The sequence below is a fragment of the Alligator mississippiensis genome, chromosome 11 (genome assembly GCF_030867095.1).
Source record: "Alligator mississippiensis isolate rAllMis1 chromosome 11, rAllMis1, whole genome shotgun sequence".
In the NCBI taxonomy this organism is placed as follows: Eukaryota; Metazoa; Chordata; order Crocodylia; family Alligatoridae; genus Alligator; species Alligator mississippiensis.
In genome coordinates this window covers 51,878,542-51,889,466 of record NC_081834.1, presented here as the reverse complement: position 1 = coordinate 51,889,466, position 10,925 = coordinate 51,878,542, and positions in this window count along the sequence as shown.

Sequence of the window (10,925 nt, the reverse complement as noted above, 5' to 3'; positions counted from 1 at the left end):
TGAACTGTACTCGACCTAGTTTGTTTTGCAAATCCTGAAGACACCCCTGAAAAGCAGAGATCTGCTAAAGCAGTGCTGGGGCTGCACTGTTTTAGACCGGGCCATGAAATACAGTAACCGAATCACACATGCATCCCCATTCTCATTTAGAAACCGAGTAGCTGAGGCTTTGGCCCATGCCATTCCTCCACAGTCAGGTACATCTCCACTGAGGTCACAGCTATTCAAGTAGCTCGATAGAGTCCTGGCAGCAGCCTTACACAGGAGCCCTGGACTCAATATCGGTCTATTTTACTAAATAGCTGGGAGACTACTCCATCCATGAGACCTCTCAGCAGACTTAGGCGCTGAAGTGCGATTTTATTTCCCACCCCCCTCACTGCGTGCCTGAGAAACAGCGAGTCCAGATTTTGACCCAAAAGTTTGAGCCACTTACAAAAATGCAAATAAAAAAACAGACAAATTGCACGGTTTTGACCCAAATATTGAGATCAATGTCCAAAAACCATGATGCAAAGCCTCATGCCCTGAAATGCCAATTTATTACCCCAAAATTGACAAGCGGGGGCGGCAGGGCGGAAAGAGGGGTTTAAAAAAAAATTGCAGGCTTTTGATCATGAAAAAAAAAAATGAAATCAACTTCTAGAAATGTTAATGGAAGGGGAAAATACCCAGAATAGCAGGGTTTGACCTAAAAAAAATGGTCTATCAAGTCAAACTTCCAAAAACATGTTGTTCAAGATTTATAGAAAAAAAAAGCAGAATCATGGGTTTGTTACCCAAGAACCCATAAAATTGACTTCCAAAAGCCAAAATGTATTTATCCCCTCCATGAGATCATTTTACCCCCTAAAAAAACTCTCTCATTGAGGGGGATATAGAATTAATGTCTCCATTTTTCCCTGAAAAAAACCCTGAGGCATTGGCTAAATTATTACTAATCTATTTATATTCCCCTCATATGACATTTTGGGGGGGAGTGGGGAGGGGAAACAGGAATATTGGCTAATTATTATAAGTTTCTCATCTTTCTCACCTTCCAACAGAGTTGTGTAGGGGGGAAATGGAGAAACTGGATGAAGTTAGTACTAATCTATTTATATCCTTCCCCTTGTAGGATCCTTTTTGTGGGGGTGGAGGGCATGGACATTGGCTAATTATTATGTTTCTCATATTTCTCACCCTCCAATAGAAGTTTTTTTTTAGGGGGGAAATGGAGAAATAGGAATAAGTTATTACGAATCTATTTATGTTCTTCCGCACAGGATATTCGGGGGGAGCTGGGGGGGGGTGGGGGCGGAAAGAGAAATATTAGCTAATTACTATAAGTTTCCTATATTTCTCACCTTTCAATAGAGTACTGGGGGGCTAGGGTGAGCCAGTTACTATCATTTCCTGATATTTCTCCCCCAAATCCCCCTCCCAGCATTTTGTGTAAACCAGTCCTCAGGGGGAGAGACCAGTTGTTACAGAAGAAGATGCAGGAGTGGATGCTCAGGCACTCCAGTATGGGGTAAAAGTAAATACATTCGTACATCATTCATACATTCGTACATCAGGAAGGCCCAGGGTGGACTAGGCCTTCTACTGAATGGGCAGAAGCAATTGGTGACGGACAGGGGGACAAGGCTGAACTCCTCAACGAGTTCTTTGCCTCAGTGTTCCTAAACAAGGGACACGACAAGTCTCTCACTGGGGTTGTAGAGAGGCAGCAGCAAGGCGCCAGGCTCCCAAGCGTAGACCCTGAGATGCTGCAGAGGCACTTGGAGGAACTGGATGCCTTTAAGTCGGCAGGCCCGGATGAGCTCCATCCGAGGGTGCTGAAGGCACTGGCTGATGTCATTGCACAGCCACTGGTAGGAATATTTGAACATTCATGGCGCACAGGCCAGGTCCCGGAGGACTGGAAAAGGGCCAACGTGGTCCCCATTTTCAAGAAGGGGAGGAAGGAGGACCCGGGCAACTATAGGCCAGTCAGTCTCACCTCCATCCTTGGCAAAGTCTTTGAAAAAATTATCAAGGCTCACATTTGCGAGAGCCCGGCAGGAAAAATTATGCTGAGGGGAAACCAGCACGGGTTCGTAGCAGGCAGATCATACAAAGCTTGGGTAGATGTGATATCTTTTATTAGACCTGCCAAATGGTTGGGGGGAAAACTTTTTTCCAAGCTTTGAGGTTTTGCAGGCTTCTTCGGGCATTGGAAGACTCTGCTGTTGTGTGGTCCCCAAGGTAGAAAAGAAGCTGAAGTATAACAAGAAATCTGACAATGCAGACGAATGGCTGTTTAAAAGACAATGGGTAGAGATAGGAAGAGCCGGTGAAGGGAGGGAAATGTGTGAAGGGAGGCATTTTCTTCTTTAAGCTACTTAAATGTTCCAGCAAAAAAACACAGAATATCATAGAAATAATTGGGTATCATAGAAAATTAGGGTTAGAAGGGACCTCAGGAGGTCATCTAGTGCAGCATGTCCCAACCAGTGGGTCACAAGAACATATGAACGGGCTGTGAACAAACTTAAAAAATGGATCAATACACTATAAAAATGGTTTCTCCTTTAAAGGAGAAAAACACGGGAAACTGTGGGTTTTCCCTTGCAGATTGGCAGTCCCAGCCTGCAAGGGGCTGCTTGCCCCCTCCCCCGCTGCTTCCCTGCACCCCCACTACCTGCCCCGTGCACTGGGGGTGCTGGTCTGTGGGGTGGGGGGCAGCAGGTCAGGAGTGAGGGGCACTGGGCCAGGATTGGCCATGGATGTTTACAGACGGGTCCTGGTACAAAAAAGGTTGAGAACCACTGTTCTAGTGCTTCTAGTCTAGCCCCCTGCCCAAAGCAGGACTATCCCCAACTAGATAATCCCAGGCAAAGTTTTGTCTAGATGGGTCTTGAAAACCTTCAAGGATGGAAATTGCACAACTGCTCTGGGTAACCTCTTCCATTGTTTTACTATCCTCCGAGCAAGAAACTTCTTTCTAAATGTGACATCTTTTACTAGAGCAGCTAAAGAGTTGGAAAAACATGGTTTCAGGTACAAACACCCTCCTTCAGGCACAGGGAAAAGAGGTTCCTGCTCTCATCAGCAACCTTCCTGCACAGCCTAAGCCAGTGGTTCTCAACCTTCTTTTCTACTAGGACCCATTTGCTAAACACTCATGGCCTGTCCCACCCCAATGACCCTCGCTCCCAACCCACTACTCCCAGCCCCCCGCTGCCCAGTGTGTACAGCAGCAGGTGGGTGTGTAGGGCAGTGGAGGGTGTGTGGGGCATGGGGGGCCCCAAGCAGCCCCTTGCAAGCTGGAACTCTGCCAGCCTGAAAAGGAAAAGCCACATTTTCCCACATTATTCTCCTTTAAGGGGTGTTTGGTCACACGCACTACTCATTTCCTTACCACGCATTGTGAAGATCTGCTGACCACTGCTTTCCTCAATTCACACCTGAATCTCTCAAATTAGGCAAGGCAAAAAGAGTATGTGACAGTGAGAATTGGCATCTCTATTTGATTTACCTTCCTCTCTTTCCAAAGGATCCCATATTTTTCTCCCGGGATAAAAGACTGTCCAGTCTTCTGTAGCTGTATGAAAGAAATATTGAAGAGCAAGTTGAAACCACAACCAGTCATTCCCAGTTACTTGATGTCTGGAGCGAGGGACAGCATCATGGCCGGGGGGCAGGGTACTGCAGTTTGGGGTGAGGGGCACTGGCAGGGCTGGGGTCAGTGGGTTGGGAGTGAGGGGCAGCAGCAGGGCTGGCGCGGGCTATGGCTTGGCACTGAGAGGCAACAGCATGGGCAGGGACAGGGCACTGGCATGTCTCTGTCCCCCACTGTCATATCCCCTGTCCCCCCTCCGCCATGTGACAGGTGTACTGCATTTTGGACCTGGAAATATGGAAACCCTAAAGCAACCATCCGCATCCTCACTGCCTGCTCCGCTGCACCCCTCACCTTGCCTGCCCAGCCAAATAGCATCGCTCCAAGCACTCCCCCCGCCTCCCCCATGTCAGGCCAGCACACCTCGTCTTCAACCCTTGGCTTGTACTGAAGCGGACTGAAGTCATGTTTAGGAAAGAAATGAAAGCATAAAAGTGACAATACCCCCAGCCACAAGTCACCCACCCCTACGACCCCCCAAGTGTGGGTGCAAACACCCCCTCATTTGCCCACACTTACCCTTGCGGTCAGGGTGACACCAAGGACACAGGTGTGACCTGACTCCAAGCAGTGTTGGCTCGGGAGCAGTCCAACTGCTGTGCACGTCTCCAGGAGCCGCACGGCGACGAGCCGGTTCTAGAAGGGGCCATTGTGATGCGCGTCACCTTCTCCGGGTCTCCCCGTGTTCACGTCTCGGCCATGTCCGGCCGCACTGCTGCATCAGCCTCCAGGTGTGAGACAGGGCTGGGCTTGCACGCGGCCTGATGGTGCTCACAACGAGGGACTTCGCACAGGACTGGCCCCTGCCAGGGTTTCCCTCCAGGGCACTGTGACAGCGGATGAGGAAAGGGACTCCAACACCAGGTCCTAACGAACACCATTTCTTGTCTGTGCACAAGGACAGACGGCCCAGGTCTGTCTCACATGTGCTCCCTGCAGTGACTCTAACCTCTATTTCTGGAGGCCGGGGGCTCCCGCTGCTCCCAGCTCTGCGCTGGGGAATACACTGTATTACTTGCCGCCTACTGTCGGCGCTTTGACTGCGTGGGTCCTCCCAGTGTCTCAGCATTGCACCGCTTTCATGGGCAACTTCCCCCAGTTTCCCTTCAAGCCCTTTCACTTTCTGGAGGGCGAACTGTTTAACCAGATCCGTGTCCTGGATCTCCCTCTTCTGCCTTTGGTCAAACAGCCCTTGCACCAGAGCTGTGGCTGAAGAGGATCTTTCATGGATATCATGTGCTTACTGCGCCTCGAGGTAGTGCTCCTTCTCTGCCATCCTCATTTTACCTTTCCTGCCTGGTTCCTTTACCATAACCACGCTCTCACTTTCGTTTTCGATGAACGGACTGGAAGACGGACAGATCTTGGTTGAACGACTGTGTCCTGAGATTAGTCCTCAAGCTTGATGTCTTCAAATCCCTGAGCGGTGGCCATGGAGAGGACAGAGACATGTCCTGTTTTCTTCAGCCACAGAAACAGACGCAGAGGAAATCAAGAACTGCAGCAGGGGACATTTAGGTTCGATACAAGACCTTTCGCACTGTATGAGGGCGATTTTTTTAGGTTTTTTTTGAGCACGGAAAGGGGCTACCCAGAGGGTTGTGCAATCTCCATGCTTGCCAAGGCGTGAGAGCAGGGTCGATACTTGGCTGGCCGGGTTTGTAGGTGAGATCTCGCCTCGAGCAGGGGGTGACTGGACGGCCCCGACGTCTCTTCCAGTCCCGGGTTTGACGATTCAATGCCCTCTCAGTGTGCTACTAAAGGGACAGGAGCAGCGGCATAAGAAGATCAGATCAAACCCCTTTTGTCACAGAAGAGTGAAAGACATGCTCCATTTGTTAGAGAGGCTCCATGGCCTCGTTTGGAAAAGGGGGGTGAAGTAGCAGAATAAAGAGTCATTTGGGGAGCTTGGGGTGATCAGTTCATACAGACATTTAAAAAAGTAACTATAAAGCAGTGCCCACGTGCTAAACACCTTGGAGATTGGCAGCGTGCTCTCCTGAGACAATGTGAAGTTTCATGGGTCTGAAGGCTGATAAAATGGTACACTTGAAGCACTAATTCAGATTCATAGATGCTAGGGTGGGAAGGGACCTCAACGGCTCACCGAGTCCGACCCCCTGCCTGGGCAGCAAAGAGCGCTGGGCCAGACGCCCCCAGCCAGGTGCCGATCCAGCCCTCTCTTAAAGACCCCCGAGGTGGAAGAGACCAACACCTCCCTTGGGAGCCCAGTCCAAAATGTGGCCACCCTTACTGTGAAGGAGTTTTTCCTGATATCTAGCCCAAAGCTGCTCTCTCTCAGTATGTGACCATTGCTCCTTGTTACCCCAAGAGGTGCCCTGGTGAAGAGAGCATCTCTGGTCCCTTGCTGCATCCCCTAATGAACTTGTTGGCGGCCACAGGATCCCCTCTCAGCCTTCTCTTGCAGAGGCTGAAGAGGTCCAGGTCCCTCGGGCTCTCCTCCTAGGGCCTTGCCTGCAGGCCCCTAACCACACGAGTGGCTTCCTCTGCACCCTCCTGACTCTAGCAACGTCCTTCTTGAAGTACAGTGCCCAAAACTGGACCCAATACTCCTAAAAGTGGACCCAATATCCTAATCATACTGTATAGCTCTTTTTAGCTTTGCCTTTGTGTAGATCTGCCAGGTTGTTTTGGCATTTTTTAAAGTGCCAGGTCCAGTGCAATGTCTGGGAAACTGCCTCTGGCGGGTAGATGTCGATGTCCCGTGCAGCGAAGACTTGCAGCTCCAAGAGGCGCACAGGATATTTCTATTGAAACTTCCAAGCAAACATGAAGACGCGTGTGCTTTCCCTAGCTGGCATGACACCGATTTTGTTAGGAAGTGTTTAACTTGCACATTTAGAGCTAGTACTAGCAAAGTGCCCATCAAGACTGACAGGCTCAGGGTCCAGATCCGTCCCCCGTGGGTTAATGGGTACTGGGCCTGGGGTACAAGGGGGTGGGGAGGGGCCCTTCCCCTCCTGGTGCTGGCGGGGGAGGCTGGGGGGACCCTGCTGGGCTGGGGGTGGGAGGCACATGCCCCCCTCTTCTCCCTGCTACCAACCCCCCATCCCCCATTATGGCTAATACACACACACTTACACACAGGCGTGCACACAGACAGGCACACACTCTACTTACCACAGGGGCGATGTGTGGGGGTGCACACAGGTGCACGTGCACCCCCTGAGCGTGGCGGTGCACCCCCTACTAAAAGGCACAGCCCACATTGCTGGCAAGGTCTGTGGGTGGTCGCTGCCCCCTGGCCAGCGCTCGCCACCTCCCCCCACCCCCCGACCGATGCCAGCGCCAGTGCCATCTGCGGGAGCTCCCGCTTAGCCCTGCCACTCTCCCGCCACCACTGCCCCGCTCCCGTCGCCGCCGTAGGCACGTGTCCTTCATGACGCACCATCTCTCTGCACATGGGCACGCTGGCACAAGCATATTCTCCCTGCCATGAACACACACACATACATGCAGGCACACGCACGCACAGACACATGCACACAGAGACAGAGATGGGTGTGCACTCTATTCACTCGCTGTGCACGTGGACACATTAACATGCTCTCCATGCCATGAACACAGATGCATGCACACGCACACACGTGAACAGACACATGCACACATGCAGGCAGGCATGCACTCTACACACTCACTCTCTGCACATGGACACGCAGACACAAATACACTCTCCCTGCTATGAACACAGACACACATGCACAGACAGGCATGTACACATGCAGAGAGGAGCACACGCACAAACATGCATGCACACACATACACACATGCACACACACACGCACATATGCATGCACACATGCATGCAGGCACACACGTGAACACAGATACGTACACATGCAGACTCATGAACAGACACACAGAGGTACATATGAATTCACACAGACATGCACATACACACATGCACGCACAGGCACATGCAGGAACACACACATGCACACAGATACATGCACACAGACATGCATATACACACAGGCATGCAAGAACACACGCATGCACAGACATGCACACAGATGTGCGCAGACACATGCACACACATAGATAATACACATGCACACGCATGCATACAGAAACCTACAAGCACACTCATGCATGCAGACTTGTGCATGCACACATAAGCATGCACAGGTGCACATGCACACACACATGCACACGTGTGTACACATGAATGCACACAAACACATGCATGCGTGTGCATGCAGACATGCACATGTGCATGCAGGCATGCACGCACATAAATGTAGGCACACAGGCACATGCAGGCACACATGTGCGTGCACAAACACACGCACACATGCTCGCGTATGCATTCACACAGATGTATGCAAGCAGACACACGTAAGCACAAACTCATGCATGCAGACGCATGCACAAACACATGCACGTGTGTGCATGCAAACATGCACATGTGCACCTGCACACATGCATGCACATACATGCATGCACAGAGACACACCTGCACACACACGTGCATGCATGTAGACATGTGCCTGCACACATGCATGCATGGAGACATGTACACGCGTGTACGCAGACAGATGCATACACACGAATGCAGACAGACACATGTAAGCACATACTTATGTGTGCATGCACAAACACATGCATGGACAGACAAGGACATGCAAGCACAAATGCATGCACGCACAGGCACATGCAAGCTCACACTTGTGCGTGCAAAAACAAACAAGCACATACGCACACGATCCTGCCCGGCCATGGGGCAGGCTGGGCTGGCGGCAGGGGGAAGGTCCGGAGCCCCCAGGGGTCCCAGGAAGAGCAGAGGGGAGCCGGCCCAGCTCGGCCCCATAGGGGTGGGGGTGGGGGTAGCAGGGCTGCAGCCCCGGCCCTCCCCGGGCCCGGGCACTCCGGCGGGAAGGGGTGCTGCAACGACACCCCCCCCCGCCACCGGTGCAAACGCCCCCTGCTCCCCGCGCACACCCAAGTCTGCATCCCGCCCCCCGCGCCGGGCAGGGGCCGATGGGGCAGCCTCGGGCTGGGGGTCCCGCGACAGGGGTCCGGCTCCTCTCGTGCGGGGCTTTGCTTTTCTTCCTCTCCCTTGCTTTAGTCGCAGGTCAGGTCCTGCCCTGGGCAGAGCCCGTGTGCCCGGGGGCGGGGAGGTGCTGGTGGGGACGGTAAGAGCAGGGTGGCAGCGATCTCGGGGTGTTTGGGGGGATCTTGGGCGCTGCCAGTGTTGTCTCCAAAGGACAGTGTGAGCTCGTGCCCGGTTCGCTTTTGCCAATAAACACACAGGGGTGGAGGATCCAACTTAATCTTTATTGTTTCAAGTCTGCGCAGAGAGGGGTGCTTGGCAATCTTTTGCAAAGCAAGCACCACCGGTTTCTACCTTTGGGTACCTTTTATACATATGTTTGCAAGTGTATCGCTCAGTGATTGGTTACAAGCCACTGACATAAGACGTTCTCTACTGAGCATGTCTCTATACCTATGGTTTAGCCATGTATTTCATTTACATACATATATGTTTCATTAACATACTTTTGCTCTGCCCAGGGGTGTGATTTTTAGCATTATAATGAGACCTTTTTCTCAACTTCTTGCTATCTTACAAGTGTCAGGGAGACATTATCCTGCTGGTGTTAGGGAGGCATTCCAGGAATCCTCCGCATCCCACACGCTGTGCTCTGCAAGCATCTCTTAACACACACATACCACACCCCTCCCAGCACCAGTAAGTTGCCTTAAGTATTCAGTTAGATATAGTTTGCAAAAGCTAGATATACCATAAAAAAGATTACATAAAAAGATTACATCACCAGGAGGAGGAGCAGCACTGACTAGCACCACGGAGATGAAGGGGGTGCAAGGGGCACACAAGAGCCGTGGGTGAGCTGGCGGGGCGTTGCAGGGGAGGGACGAGCTGTGGGGGACCCAGGCCCAGGGGATTGAGGAGCGTTGGCAAAGCCGCATCCCAGGGCAGCCCGGTGCTCGCCGGTGTCCGGTCCCCAGGCGCTGCCCTGCGACCTGGGGCTGGCTGGGGGGAAGGAGGCCGGCGCCCGGCGGCCGCTGGGGACCACGTTCCCTTTGCTGTCGGGAACCCGTCAGGAAGTCCCCGAGGAGCCGCGGGGAGGGAGCCGTCCGCCGGTTCCTGACAGAAGAAAAGAACTTTTCAAGGTGTCCTTTAGGCTTCACAGCACACGGCGAGATTGATCTGCGCTCGGCCCCCCAGAGAAAATCACCGGGCTGGATTCCTCTTCCCTTGCACACAAATGGGCAGCGCTCGCCGCGCTCCTCCCGCAGAGGCTGCAGCCTTCCCTCCCGCTCTTCCAAAAGGCCTCGTGGCTGGGCAAAATAGGCCAAAAAGGCTCCGGGGGTGGCAGAAGCAGCTCCTTGCAGACCCCACTGGGCATGGGCAGGTCTGGGAGAGGGGTGATGTGGTGGTGAGGAAAGGCGAGGTCAGGGAGGAGGGTAGGGAATGCTTCCCCAGCCTTAAATGCACTCCTCCCTGCAACTCAGGGGCTCATACACCAGAACCCCTGGACCAGGAGGAAGGAGAAAGCTGGGAGGCAGCGAAGAAAAGTGCCCGGGTGTCACTTGAAGTCAGCTGTGTGGGGGAGGGCACCCTAGCGTGAACGCACTTCTTCCCCTGGGAGTACTGTTAGAGACTGATGGGGAATGCACAGGCTCCAAGGCTGATGCAAAGATCACCTCCTCTCCTTCCCCTACGTCGGGGCTGACCTCTGCCTGAGGCGTTTCCTCTTAACCCCCTTCCCCGACAATGACACCTTGGGGGCCAGCCTCTGGGCTCTGGACTCCCGCTGTGCCCTACGAGGGACAAAGCCTGGGGGAACTCCTTCTGCAGGCCACCAGCATGAGGGTGCTTGTCTGAACGCAGCCCCTGCTGGGTGCTGAGCAGGCACACATCTCCAAGCCCTTCCTGCACTGCCGGCACAACTAGGGATGCTTCTGGGTGTGGACGTGCTGATTCCAGGATGGGTGGGAGAGGTGGGTGAAGCCTTTCCAATACTCAGAGCACCCACGTCACTTCTCCCCTGCGAGATGCACCGGTGTTCGGCACAGGCTGCAGGAGTAGGTGAAGCTCTTCCCACGCTCAGAGCACGGATATGGCTTCTCCCCTGTGTGGATGCGGAGGTGCCGGGCCAGGCTGGACGGCTGCCTGAAGCTCTTCCCACACTCGGTGCAGCGGTGTGGCTGCTGCCCCCTCCGCACACACCGGTGGTGCGACACGCCTTGCCAGCTGATGAAGTCCTTCCTGCACTCGGTGCAGCGGTGTGTC